This window comes from Schistocerca piceifrons, chromosome 3 (genome assembly GCF_021461385.2).
Source record: "Schistocerca piceifrons isolate TAMUIC-IGC-003096 chromosome 3, iqSchPice1.1, whole genome shotgun sequence".
Classification (NCBI taxonomy): Eukaryota; Metazoa; Arthropoda; class Insecta; order Orthoptera; family Acrididae; genus Schistocerca; species Schistocerca piceifrons.
In genome coordinates, this window is record NC_060140.1 from 465588365 (window position 1) to 465604061 (window position 15697).

The following is a 15697-nucleotide window of genomic DNA, read 5'->3' on the forward strand; positions in this document are numbered from 1 at the left end:
AACTTTGTCTGTTTTGTGTAATTTCGACTGAGCAGTTATGAATGCCGTCTGTGTACTGGAGTAGGCAGTCGGTCGGTTGGGACGGAGTAGCGAGTGCGTGTTTTCTCGGCATTTTGATGCTGTCCGGGACGGCGTGTAGTTCGACAAGCACAATACCTCAAAATATGAGCAATTTTGAGTGGTTATTGTGCCTTGGCTGTTTTTAGAAGACGTAGTGCTGCAAGTATCTTCGTCCTCGGCTGATATTTTCCGTTGTCATGCCGTTGTTCGGCGGAAGGGAATTGATTAGGTTGTTGGCCGGTCCTTCAGCCGTCCCTGAGTCAGATTGCCATCTGATTACTTAATCATATTCTTGGTTGCGTAACTCACCTAACCATACGTTAGAGTTACGTCCTAAGGCCGACCCTTGGAACACTTCTGAGCAACATTGTTCTGCTGTTTTTAGATTGTGATTTGTCTGAAGTACTGTGCGAGGCCTTCATCCGTTTATTAATTGTAGTTTGTTTTAATTTTAAAATAAGGCCTTCAGCCATGTAGGTTAAAACTTTGAAGATTCTTGTTTCAACTCCTTTTCCTTTCATTTTTTTTTTTTTTTTAAACAGGGAATTTTGCTCTATGGCAAATCCTTATTATCCAGGCCTTAAGCCTTGAGTAGTTCTATGTTCAGTATGTGGCCTTCAGCTCAGCTTTTATGTGAAATATTTTTAAGATAAGGCCTTAAGCCGTCTTAAATTAAATTTGAAAATTCATTTCTTTAACACTTTTAAAATTTCCTTTTGTATCTGAAATTCTTGTTATCCAGGGCTTAAGCCCTCAGTTCTTCTATGTCCAGTGTGTGGCCTTCAGCAGAGCATGTATGTAAAATTTTTGGTAACTAAGCCCTTCAGCCGCGTCTATTCCTTAATTTTAATAACTTGTGTTCAGGCCTTCAGCCATATTGTTTTTGAATCATTTTAAGGGCGTGTGTGATTAAGTGTTTTAGGAAAATAAAGTTTGTGTGTTTTGTGCAGCTAACAGTAACTGATGTTGGCCCCTTTCCACAACTATAACCCGATCCACTCTCTCCTGCAAAAGCAGATTTCACTACTCACATCAAAAATTCAGGAAGAAATCTTTGGTAGCGCACGTCTGGATGGCAATATTGCGTGGCATGAAACGTAAGCTGTGGAGAAACTGGAGAGCAGGAAACTGAAAGCATTAATATATGGAGTTATTAGTCGGGCGCTACAAATTAAGTGCACAAAGGAAGTAACCAAGGAAGAGACCATTCAATGCAGAAAGAGATACTAGGAAGAATATCCAGGAAAAGAAACATTTAAAACGTGTGTTCCAGGAAAAGGAAGAAGTTAGTGAAACTTACGATACAGTATGAAGGAGTAAATAATAATATGGTGGGAGGAGCACTATAGCCAAAATTGTAGGCAAAAAGAGTGATTGTATTACGGTACGTAAGACATATACTGAGGTGACAAAAGTCATGTGATACCTCTTAATATCATGGTTTACCTCCTTCCGCCCTTCGTAATGCAGCAACTTGATGAGGCACGGACTCAATAAGTTGTTGGAAGTACTCTTTAGGAATATTGTAACATACTGCCTATATACCCGTTCATAATTGCGAAAGTGTTGCCGGTACGGTATTTCGTGCATGAACTGACCTCTCAGCTATGTCCCTCAAAAGTTCAGTGGTTTTAATGTCGGGCGATCGGGGTAAGCATATCATTCACTCGACTTATCCAGAATGTTATCCAAACCAATTGCGAACAATTCTGGCCCAGTGATATAGGGAATTGTCAGTCACAAAAGTTACATCGTTGTTTGGGAACATCAAGTACGTTAATGGCAGCAAATGATCTTGAGGTAGCCAAACATAACCATTTTCAATGATCGGTTCAGTTGGACCAGAGGACCCAGTCCATTCCATGTAAAGCCAGCCCACACCATTGTGGAGTCACTGCGAACTTACACAATATCTTGTTGACAATCTGGACCCATGACTTCGTGGCGACTGCGCCACAGTCGTACCATATCATCAGCTCTTATCAACTGAAAACAGGACTTTTCTCACCAGCCAAGGCCAAGGTTTTCCAGTCGTCTAGGGTTCAACTGATATGGTCACAAACCAATGAGAGGCACTGCAGACGTTGTCGCGGTGTTAGCAAAGGCACTCGCGTCGGTCGTCTGCAGCGATTGCCAATTAAAGCCAAATTAAGCCGCACTATCGTAACGGATATTTTCTTCGTACGTCCCACATTCATTTCTGATGGTATTCCAGCCAGTGTTTGCTTGTCTGGTAGCACTGGCAACTCAAACGCAAACGGCGCTGCTCTCGCTCATTAAGTTGAGGCACAGTGTTGTCCGTGGTGAGAGGTAATGCCTGAAATGTGGTATTCTCTGCATACTTTCGACACTCTAGCTCTCGGAATGCTGAATTCCTGACGATTTCCGGAATGGAATGTCCTACGCGTCTAGCTCCAACTACCACTCCGTGTTCAAAGTCTGGTAATACCCGTCGTGCGGCCATAAAAGAGTCGGAAGCCTTTTCACATGAATCACCTAAATACAAACGATAGCTTCGCCAAAGCACTACCCTTTTATACTTTGTGTACGCAATCCTAGCACCAGCTCTATACGCGCTTATCGCTATACCATGGATTTTGTCTCCCTAGTGTACAGACTGTGGAAGAGGTCTGCACCAGAGAATGATCGCTTTAAAGAAAATATTTTCCGGTGTTAAAGATGGAAGTATGTTTTATTTATTTATTTATTTTTTCAAGGTAAATCAAGTTGATCTGAGGACTGTAAACGCCAAGCAAGTCGTTGTGTAAGCACTAGATGTACTGAGTATTTCACAAATTGATATGAATTTGGAAGCAGATGGAAGGAATAAGAAAAAGACTATAAAACGATGGCCTAACTGGGAGGCTCAGGTACTTTATATATTAGTAATTAGTCGCTAAATAGCACCCGGCGAGCGAGAAGACTGCGATACAATGTGTAGAGCCGATCAGTAGCTGTGACGTGTACAGTGAGTGTGTAGGGTACTGTGGCCCCTACAAGCGAAGCCGCAGCTTTCCCTCGCACTCGGCCGAGGTGCGCAATGGCGGGCGAGCTCATATGCGGGCCAGAGCAATGCTCGTTTCAGCAACGGCGCTGCAGCGACACGATGACCGCTTTATGGCCGCCATAAAATAATGAAGACTTTTACTCCCTTCGTAAATAATAACGAACAAAAAATCGGGCTGCGCTCTGCTCCGTCTGCTTTCGAACAGTTTAATTACGATGGGCGCAGATTTACAGCGGCGGGGCGCGCCGTGGCAGAGCGCTCCGTGCCGTGCTGTTCAGTGCCGTGGCGCGGCGCCGCCCGCGCTTTCGCAGCGCGTAGGCCGCCGCGCGTTGCACGCCGGGACAGCGAGCCGCGAGGCACCGGCTGAGCTACTACTGACCGCACTGGGGTAACACCGCGGGGGCGACGTTACTTCCTTGACTTCGAATTAGGGCAAGCGTGGATCCAAGCAGCGGCTCTGGGGAGGGGCCTGAGGGAGTGTTCTCAGTTTGCTACTGTCTCTCCTCTACATGAAATATAACCTGCCGTCACATTAAATGCCATAGATGCCTGCGATTTCACTAGTAACTCGGTGTATATTTTGTTCTTAAGTTCGTAGTGTTTTTCCATAAGTTTAATTAACACAACAAATATACGTAACAGAGGCTTTAATCAACAATAATATATGCCCCTTCACTATTTACGAGAGTGTACCAAAGACGGTACCTTTTACATTCTCGAACTGTAGAAACTGCGTAGTTTTAAGCCGAAGATCCTGTCGAGCCATTTTCATAGCGCACTTTTATCGGGAAGGGGATTTCTTGAATGTTATTCGACAGAGAGCGGATAAGGTGAAAATCTGAGGGCGCAAGATCAGATGAATAAGTTCGGTATAGAATGACTTCCCAACCCAGTTCCTGTATACTGTTCTTTGTCAGTCTAGCAGAATACAGGCAGGCATTATAGTGGAGTAGCATTACCTCACTAAGTTTTCCTGGTTGTTATTCTTGGATTGCATCTGCAAGACGTCTTAGTTTTTCACAGTAAACATCAACACTCGCGGCTACACCTCGGGGAAGAAATTCGTTGTACATCATACCGTCGGTGTTCCACCAGATACATAACATGATCTTTTGTGGCTGCGAACATACACTCCTGGAAATGGAAAAAAGAACACATTGACACCGGTGTGTCAGACCCACCATACTTGCTCCGGACACTGCGAGAGGGCTGTACAAGCAATGATCACACGCACGGCACAGCGGACACACCGGGAACCGCGGTGTTGGCCGTCCAATGGCGCTAGCTGTGCAGCATTTGTGCACCGCCGCCGTCAGTGTCAGCCAGTTTGCCGTGGCATACGGAGCTCCATCGCAGTCTTTAACACTGGTAGCATGCCGCGACAGCGTGGACGTGAACCGTATGTGCAGTTGACGGACTTTGGGCGAGGGCGTATAGTGGGCATGTGGGAGGCCGGGTGGACGTACCGCCGAATTGCTCAACACGTGGGGCGTGAGGTCTCCACAGTACATCGATGTTGTCGCCAGTGGTCGGCGGAAGGTGCACGTGCCCGTCGACTTGGGACCGGACCGCAGCGACGCACGGATGCACGCCAAGACCGTAGGATCCTACGCAGTGCCGTAGGGGATCGCACCGCCACTTCCCAGCAAATTAGGGACACTGTTGCTCCTGGGGTATCGGCGAGGACCATTCGCAACCGTCTCCATGAAGCTGGGCTACGGTCCCGCACACCGTTAGGCCGTCTTCCGCTCACGCCCCAACATCGTGCAGCCCGCCTCCAGTGGTGTCGCGACAGGCGTGAATGGAGGGACGAATGGAGACGTGTCGTCTTCAGCGATGAGAGTCGCTTCTGCCTTGGTGCCAATGATGGTCGTATGCGTGTTTGGCGCCGTGCAGGTGAGCGCCACAATCAGGACTGCATACGACCGAGGCACACAGGGCCAACACCCGGCATCATGGTGTGGGGAGCGATCTCCTACACTGGCCGTACACCACTGGTGATCGTCGAGGGGACACTGAATAGTGCACGGTACATCCAAACCGTCATCGAACCCATCGTTCTACCATTCCTAGACCGGCAAGGGAACTTGCTGTTCCAACAGGACAATGCACGTCCGCATGTATCCTGTGCCACCCAACGTGCTCTAGAAGGTGTAAGTCAACTACCCTGGCCAGCAAGATCTCCGGATCTGTCCCCCATTGAGCATGTTTGGGACTGGATGAAGCGTCGTCTCACGCGGTCTGCACGTCCAGCACGAACGCTGGTCCAACTGAGGCGCCAGGTGGAAATGGCATGGCAAGCCTTCCACAGGACTACATCCAGCATCTCTACGATCGTCTCCATGGGAGAATAGCAGCCTGCATTGCTGCGAAAGGTGCATATACACTGTACTAGTGCCGACATTGTGCATGCTCTGTTGCCTGTGTCTATGTGCCTGTGGTTCTGTCAGTGTGATCATGTGATGTATCTGACCCCAGGAATGTGTCAATAAAGTTTCCCCTTCCTGGGACAATGAATTCACGGTGTTCTTATTTCAATTTCCAGGAGTGTATTTGTAAGGGGGGTTGCTGCTTTGTTTGAGCCCAAATATTCCTTCCTTTTCCTTATTTTAACATAAAGTCATCGTTTCTTGTCAGCAGTAACGATACAGGAGAGGAAAGGTCGGTGTTGTTCGCGAGCCATTTGATGACGAGCGAGCAGACACACGCAAATGACAATCCGCTGATTTTTTTGACTATTGGTTAGAGCTTGTAGCACACATACATCCCGATTTTTAAACCTTCCCCATTGCATGAAAATGCCGCACGATTGTGGAGTGATTACAGTTCGTCCATTTACCATTTTCGAGTACAATGGCGTGAATTATCGTGAATTAATGAGTTTAAACGATCTTCATCAAACTCCGTATTCTTCCTGAGCCTGGAGAATCACTAATGTCAAAACTATCGTCTTTTAAAAGAGAAAACCATTTTCTTGCAGTGCTCTGTACAGTGGCTTTATCCCCATACACGGCGCATATGTTTCTGGCTCCCTCGGCTGCCGACATCCCTCAATTGAACTCAGACGGAAGAATATGTCGGAGATGTTCCGATTACTTCAATTGACACTCCATTTTATAGCGTCCACAGCTCCACTATCTCCAAATGAGAAAGTGAAAATGTAAACTCAAATAGGAACAGCGAACTACGGATAAAAAATGACGGTATATAAATAAACCCATAGCAACCGGAATACCAACGTGCAAAACATAAACGCCAAAACCCGTAGGAAATGGAATACCAAAGTGCAAAACAAACACGGTACGTACTTAAGCACCAACCTAATACAATTTAATACAGGGTGCCCATATACTAATATTCAATTTTCAGTGGTTTTATTTTCTTTCATTACACGTCAAGTTTTGTAGGACCAAATTGTGGAGCAAATCTACAACATCATGGAACGCGTCAGTTCATGAAATTACAACACAGAAACAATAACAGATAACATAAAATGTTTATGAACAGAAAAAATGTGAAGCCATAAGTTTAAGTAAACGCAGTCAACAATGTAGCACAGGAATCAACTTTTCAAGGAACTATTCAACAGAATAGAAGGAGTGACCCATAAGAAAACTCTTCAGTTTCGGTTTGAGAGCGTTTGGATTACTCCTAAGATATTTGAATTTTTCTGGTAGCTTATTGAAAATGGATGCAGCAGCATACTGCACACCTTTCTGCACAAGAGTTAAGGAATTCTAAGGCACTGCAGTCATGGACTGTGCGGCTGGTCCTGGCGGAGGTTCGAGTCCTCCCTCGGGCATGGGTGTGTGTGTTTGTCCTTAGGATAATTTAGGTTAAGTAGTGTATAAACTTAGGGACTGATAACCTTAGCAGTTAAGTCCCATAAGATTTCACTCACATTTGAACAGTTAAGGAATTACGATCCCGATGCAGGTTGGATTTCTGTCTAGTATTAACTGAGTGAAACCCGCTAACTCTTGGGAATAATCTGATATTGTTAACAAGAGAAGATAGTAAAGAATATGTAAAATTGTGAAACTAATGTCAGAATACCCAGACTAATGAACAGCGGTCGATAAGAGGTTCGCCAACTTACACCACTTATTGCCCGAACTGTCCGTTACTGAGCCAAAAATTACCTTCGAGAATAGGAAGATTTACCCCAAAATATAATACTACGCGACATAAGCGAATGAAAATGAGCAAAGTAGACTAATTTTAAGTAGACTAATTTTCGTGTCGAATGATAAATTACTTCAGACACTGTATGTTTTGATTTAGGCAATTTACAAAAACTCATATATGAGTAGAAGGTAAGATAACCCAGTTTTCTTACAAACGTTCAGTATGTCCACCTTTACTTATACGACAAATATCCAAAATCAAATCCAGTTCTTTCCTCACACGATTTAACAAGTCCGATGTAATGGAAGAAATAGGATTTTCTGTTTTGTGTCTCAAATATGGCCAATAATTAGGTGGTGGCTGGCGGAACATCGTTACGATCTTTTATGTAGCCCTAAAAAAAGAAAAAAATTGCATGGCGTAAGGTCTGGTGAACGCGGAGGACAGCGGAAGAGAGCTCTGTCCAACATTATGACAAAACCCACGGCCACAGACTCTGACATTCAAACAGTGTCGCATAAAGAAATGCCAAAGGAGAGCCGCTTCATATTGTTGCCACACACAATTTTCGTATTAACCTTCCAGTTGGAGAAAGAGTCATTCTTGCAACATATTCAGATAGTACACCCCTGCTACGGTGGCTTCAGCAAAAATTTTGATCCGTACACCTGATGTCAGGATACAACGCAGGAAACGTTGAATCTTGGGCAACCTCTTTGACATAGTTCAGGTTCATGAGCATGTTCTGAGCTCCAGAGATGAACATCACGGGTATTTACCCTCCTACTTAGACGAAAAGCTACCTCATCACTGAACATCACGCGACCAAATGTTCATCTTCACGCTAAAACACTTCACTTGCAAACTTACAGCGTACAAAATTGTCATCTGGCTTTAAAGATCCTACTAACTGCAGTCAGTATGGACGCATGTTTAAATTTTAAATTAAAACCCAGCATACTGACGTCTTGGCAATTGAAGTGCAAGTCTTGGTTCCCAGGCAGACTTCTTAGCACCACAAGGATAAGATGCTCTGACACGGTCAGCATCCTTCTCAAACACTTTTGGTCACCCCATACTTTGCTTTTTACACACACACATCCGGTGGTATAAAATTGATTCTACCACCGGGGGATATTTTCTGATACATGGAGTATCACAATTACACTTCAAACGAAACGAAAGTTGCACTGAAATTACAGATTCGCTCTTAGCAACCTGATGAAGAAAAAACGCCTTACACTCAGGAAGTGCCGTATTGTGTATGTGGCGTATGAGACGCTACAGGCTGAAAAACAGCAAAGCAGTATTTGCGGATAACCTTATTTAAAAATGTTTAAGTTACTTGTCAGTTCTGGCACTGAAACATCACCCTACAACGCTTACAGTTGATACTCTAAAATTTATAACTAGGACATTCTTTTATAGGCAGCCTATATTTAAATATAATAATAATTATAATAATAACACCAATAAATTTAGAGCGACACCTATAGATGGTTTCTCCCCGTTGCTCTTTAACTTTGTTCCAGAGAAAGTCATAATGGAAGGGAGGATGTTATTAGGAGAAGCCCAAATCAGTGAAAGAGTTTGGTTACGTTACAAAAGATACACCTATAGAGAGATTGCCTCACGTTTGCAGACGACCTTGCTATTTTTACACTCAATGGAAACAGCACTAGACAGATTGAATTGCTGGAAGAACAGGCAGAAAAAAACAGACTTACAAATCTTCTTTGAGGAAACAAATTTTATGGTGAATTTCAAGGCACCCCCCACGATAATGAAAACTAAAAATGCAAAACTTGAGGCAACTAAAAATGCAAGTATCTAGAAGAATTAATTCAAACAACATTTCGGAAAAAGAAGCTATTAAAGCGAGAGGTAAAAAGATGGAACCAGCTTGCTGTTTCTCTAAGGATATTTACACTAACAAATTAATATCCCGCAATACTTCTCTATTGTATTTCGGTCTGAAGCATTTTATGCAGCTGAATGTGTAGATCTAAAAAAAAGAGGCGATGAAGGAACCACAGGAAATGACACGCAGAAAAATACTAACAAACATTTTGCGGCCAGTTGCAGAGCAAACGCAATACAGGAGACGTTACGTAATGAAACAGCTGCAGCCGTCGTTCTGACGTCCCGCATGCATCAGTCAGAAGGAAGGACGTACAGAAACTCAACACAGAAAACGTCGTAATAGCGGCCACAGAAAGAATCTCAAAGGACTGATAAAAAGACAGCTTAATTCGCTGAATTAAAATTGACTACTATCGCCAATGGCGTCAGTCGACCTGATCTGTGATGGCAGATGTCATCTATCTTAAATTGTTCGAAATTTTAGCCACAGAACTGATCCGTGGCAAATGCCGCATTGTAGCTACGTGCATTTTTGAAACAATTTTTATCATTTTTCTTTAATTATTCGATAATATGGAGTCTTTGACACACTGTGTTGAAAAATAAATTTTATGTTACTGGCAACAAACTAACGTTACCCTTATGACAACAAAATGTAAATGCCATTATATCGCGTAAAGTCACCTCAGACATGAAATGATTTGCATTACAAAATCTGTACTGTAAATTCATCAAACCACAATTACAGTTCTCAAGATTATTTGCAATTATTTCAGTGCACATTTAAATTTATCTTTCAGAACGACAATAGCATTATCGTTATCAACATCTGCATTATTCCTGTTAGCTTCTCTACGCAAAAATTGTGTCTCTCGAGCTGTTCGTGTTTCAGTCAGACCAGTCAATGTTCTTCTTCGAGGCATAGTCTAAGGCAAATGTAGTTTCCTCACAATAGGAGTCGTAGTAGCTATTCAAAATGAAGACACAGGAAATTAGAAACACTGTAAATTTTGCGGTTACGGAAGCAAACGAACAGAGTGTTCGTTCCATTTACTCTTAGACTAAAGCAAGTGATAAAACGACGCTAATAAATACCGTTTGTTGTCCCCGATGGCTTCGTTGCTAGTTTCATTTTCCACTGTTGACAACATCAGCGACGTAGCAGTTGCGGCACTGTAACTGTCCGGTATGCATGTGTTACTGCAAATGAAGTATCTACAATATTTTAACATGAACGATATTGTAATACAGTTTCACGGAACGTTGTTATTTTCACATATCATTTCTTCAGTAGTATCTGATCGTTCCCCGTAGTAGAAGTTGGTGGCAATATTAGAGACAAAGGAAAACTTTTTACAGGTGTGTGTCTACTTCCTTTTACCTAACCTAATAGATATGAATACATATGATTTTTTAATTTTGTTCACATCTACGTCAAAGTTCTTTTGGAAAAATACAAGTTTCATTGGCCTCCATGTGTAATTCATTTTTTAAAGCTGTACTTCAATTTTCGATGCTCACATATTAATATTATGCACTATCATTATGAACGTCCACATTGCTATTATTTTCTCTACGAAAAAATTGTGTCAGTATAGCTCTGCGTCTTTCACTCTGTCTCATTAGCATTCTCCTTCTAGGCATACCCTTAAACAAATATAGTTTCCGTATAATAAGGGAATAAGAGTAGTCGGAAGTCTTAGTTATTGATAATTAAGAAATTAGAAATTACGAAATTACTTAAAATTTTCTCCTAGTGGCAGAAAATGACCATACAGTTACAGAAAAGTAAGTGAAATGACGACGCCGATACACAACGTTATTTACAGACTTCGTTACTACGATATGTTGATTTTCACTGTTGACAACATCATCGACCTAGCGGTTTTAGTACACAGGTGCCGGGTATGTGTGTTTTTCTGAAAGTGAACCAGGTAAACATGAAAGCCCCTAGAAAGTGATTTCACGAAATGTTGTTACTTTCGTGTGTCATTTCTACCATAGCACTTGATCAGGGCGCAGGGCAGAGGCTGGTAGCTCTCCGGTTGTCAATGTTCAGGTATTGAAGATTTTAATCCGCGATAGAGAATGAAGCGTCAGTGTTGTGAAAGCGAAAGCTCCTACTTCCTTTTACTGCTCTTAACGGCTACTTACACACGTTATGTTTTCTTTGTGCACGTCTATGGCAAAGTGCCTCTCGAGTTCTGTAAGAATCATTGGCTTCCTTGTAAAATTAATATTAAAAATCTGTATTTCAATTTTCGTGTTCACGTATTAATGTTATGATAACACATGGTGCTAAGTAACTGAGTGGCATTGCTGAAGTCCGAATTACTCTGTACGATATTAAGGAACGACTGCCGGTCTGAAACAAATTGAAAGATTGTGAAGGTTCTCATGAACGAAACCCAAGAAGTAGACTATAGCCATTGCAGCAGAAGAAAGAAAAATCGAGAAATGATGAGTGAAGTGTGGAAGAAAGGAAAGTAGACATTGTTCAAGTAAATGTAGCACCTAGTGATCCATATGTAAAAGAAAAAGAACAATATTTACACATCAATGCTTAGTACATGGCTTCAGCGTAACATCCAATAAATTGCAGATTAGAGACATGTAGCATCTGAGAAGCATTCGTCTGAAAATTTGAGATGTGGACGACTGACCCAACTGATTTAAGAACTATAGGAGCATCAAGGAGAGATTTACTACTGAAATTTTGGGACAGCACATTTCAATAGGAGTCGGACAACATATTACTTCGCCCACACATACATCTCGCGTTTCGACCACGAGGTGAGAATTCGAGAAATTAGAGCCAGTATAGAGGCTTCCCACGCACTATTCCCGAGTGGAACAGGGTTGGAGGGATCAGATAGTGGCAGCAAAAGTACCCTACGCCACACACCATTAGTGGATTGGGGAGTATGAGGTAGATGTAGAAACAAGCAAAACTTTGACAACCTTATAATCTACACAATTTAAAATCAAAATTTGCACACAGCAATAACAGCATATCAATAAGCGCTACACCTGAGAACACGTGTCTGAAGAATATGGAAATGTTATCGTGTAAAAAAAGGCTAATGCTGTTTCTTGCAGCCGTTTCCGCTTACGTTAGAAAACTCAGTGTTCCTGTTCTTCACTTAGTCAGGGTCTTTCCCTTTGTGCTTTCTTTTACTCAGCTTCACGTGCTTTTTCGGTTGTACCTATAGACATAAGAACCGTGTCGGACTTAACTGTTGACATCAGGTTCGGGGCCATCCGCTTAATGTACGCTTTGACCTGGCGAGAATATTACCGATCAGGCTGCAAGGTCATCCCTGCAGGCAGCCCTTCACGCAATCAACTAAGATGCGTCCCGTGTTAAACGTGCCTGCTGATTCCTAGAATTCGTTGTCATATTCGAGACACTTAGTTTTCGTGCAGCTTTATTTCCGATAGTTACCTATGTCGTTTCGAAACTGATGAATGTAAAGGTGTAAAGGCTTCTACTAAAACATTTCTCTGTAGGAGTCATCATGACTGCCAGAACATCCTCCCTTCCACTTGTAATCTCACCTTTTCTTTCATTTTCATTCACTGTTGTATAACTTGAACTCGTCTATGACCCCACATCAGTAATATGTGTAGTGCCGCAAGTCAGCCTGAAATTACGCTAAAAACATCAGTGCCAAACCGTGGAAAATGTGGATGTACACGACACTTCCAAATGTGTACAAAAAACAAACAAAAATACTGTTACTGAATCTTGCAATCTGTTTATATGATGTTACTTTCAGTGTTGATTTTGCGTGTTTTATGAAGGGTACGCTGGGGATAAAACGGAGTTGGCCTAAACGTACTTGGAAGTCACAAAGGTCGATGTTCATGAACAGTGGTCGAGATTCTGACTCGCAGATTCTCTCCGACACTGGCTACTCGAGTCTTAATGTACGCATTCTATATTCGCAAGTCGCCCTTAGTTGCTCTAATATACTTAGACAGTCAGCCGGCTACGCCTGTCTCCCTGGATTGGAATATCGTGTCTGTATTGAAGGGTGGTTCACCAACGCTGAGCGCGAGTGTAGAGATGTAGAATGTTAATACGGTTTGATTCATTTAAAAAAGCTTTAAGAATTTTCACATGAGAAATGCAGAGGAATTACTGTCCAGCACGCCCACATACTATGGTACAGAGCAACCACTGACCAAGAGAAAATGAAAAATTTTTCAGGATCCGTGAAGCCAATGGAAAGCTCACAAAATCTTTATATTTGTGGCCGTAGTGTCCATAGTTGCTTAACAACTATTAAAAGACTGGAAATTAAAGGTTTGGAAATTGAAGGTTTGGAAATTAATGGTTTAAAAATCAGTTCTTCCAGCTACTACGTGTTAATTTCACCATTACTGTCTCGTTTCATTCATTTAAAACGACGTCGTAATCAGGTATAAAATATATTTGTAATTTTGTCTTGTTTCTCGATCTAAAAACTGTTCGTTTGAAAAGATGACTGTAAAGAGAAAAGAATGTTAAAGAACAGTGGTAAATAATACTCTTGGGTGAAGGAAGTGTATGAGTTCCTTAGTCACTACCCTTAATGTGTAAGTATGTATTTCCTACCTGTCACGTGATTACATGGGAGACTACGATAAACGTTAGGTAGTCTCTAATGAACTGCTTCCTGACATTGGTTCCTCTGACAAACTCCCCGGACAATCGTCTCGCCCCACTGCGTTGAATCGCAATCACAATCTAGATGATCGTCGATCTAATATCTGTGGCTTTTACCACTGTTGCATGTCAGAAGTGGCTCAAGGAAACGATCAGGCGGCTGTCACAGCAACCTCTTTTATTTCTACGTTTGAAGCAGTTACTGTTACAAACCAACGAAATCTTTTGGAAAGAAAAGCAGGATCACCAGTGTTTCTCTTGAGCGTATCCTCTGTATGATGTTTAAGTATAGTTAAAGTACGGAGCTGACTCCCTTTTTGGTGGAGAGTTATCATAGTCTTCTGACTGGTTTGATGCATCCCACTACGAATTCCTCTCGTGTGCCACCATTTTTATATCAAAGTAACTCTCCAATTATTTTATGCCCATACTCCAATCTCTCTACAGTCCCTTCTAGTACCACGGAAGGTTTTCCGTGATGTACAATGTATTAACACATGTCCTATAATAATGCTTCTTGTTGTTGTCAGTGTTTTCATATTTTACTTTCTTCGGCGATTATGCGGGAACGTTCTTGGTGAGTACCTTATCAGTCCACTTAATTTTCAATATTCCCTTGTGGCAGCACATCTCGGACGCTTTCACTACTTTATTTTCCGGTTTTTCCCACTGCTCACTATTCACTACAATGCTATGATCAATGGCTCTTAAGTTCTGACTCTGGTACTTGATTCCCTGTTTCTTCCACATCTATGGAGCTTGTTCTCTGATGTTTACACACACTTCCCTCCCATCTAATAGCTCTTCAATCTACTCTTTTCACCTCTCCGTTCTCTCTAAGCGTGTAACAGGGTGATTTTTATTACAGTGTTAATGTTGCTCATGGCTCCGGAAGTTGCTTTCAGTTTCCTATATGTTGATTCATTCCTTCTGACGATCATTTCTTCTACGAATTTTTCACACTTTGCCTGCAGCCGTTTCACCTTCGCTTCCCTGCACTTTATGTTTTCTTCATTCCTAAGTGATTCATATTCCTGTGTTTCCCTGAACATATTTTTACTCCCTCTTAAGTCAATCAGTTGAGGTATTTCTCCTGTTACACAAAAATTCTTCGCAGATACCTTCATTGACCTAAGTTTGTGTGTCCAAAATCTGTGATCGGCCTTTTTAGAGATGTCCCCTCCTCTGCAACACAAGTGTCTACTACGGTATTTTTCTCGTAGTATCCACGCCTTTGCTGAATTTCAAACACGTCTTACCGTTTCCCAGTACTTCTATATCTCACTTCCTTACACACTGGTTCTTCTGGGCGATTATCTTCAACTTAATTACTGATCATGATAAGTAAATTGCGATCTAAGTCTTTGTCTGCTTCTTAGTAAGTCATACAAGGCGATATCTGTATTCAGAATATCTGTCCGATTATGATGTAATCCAGCTAGAACCTTCCAGTGTCTCCGGGCCTTTTTTTAAGTATACCTTTCTCTTGTGACTCCTGAACGGAGTAAGTGGTATTACGAGCCGAAATTTATTGCAGAACTGAGTCTTTCTACCTTCTCATTCCTAGTACTAATCACACATTTTCCGTAACTCTTACTTCTACTCCCTTGCCTGCAACCACATTCCAAGCCGCAATGATTATTAGATTATCAACTCCCTTTAAATACTGAATTACGCATTCAGTGTCCACATATACTTTATCTCTTGATCTTCTGCTTGCGACATCGGCATGTATGCATTATCAATTGTTGTCTCCGTTGTTTTGCTGTCAAATCTGATGAGAACAAACTTATCACTGACCTGTTCGCAGTAACTCCATCTCTGCCACACCACCTTATTCACCACGAAACCTACTCCCATTATACCTACTGCAATTGATATTCCCCTATATTTTTCTAACTGACCCATACTACATCTAGACTGAGCCTTTGCATTTCACTTTTCAGATTTTCTAGCTTCCCTATCACGTTCAAACTTCTGACATTCCA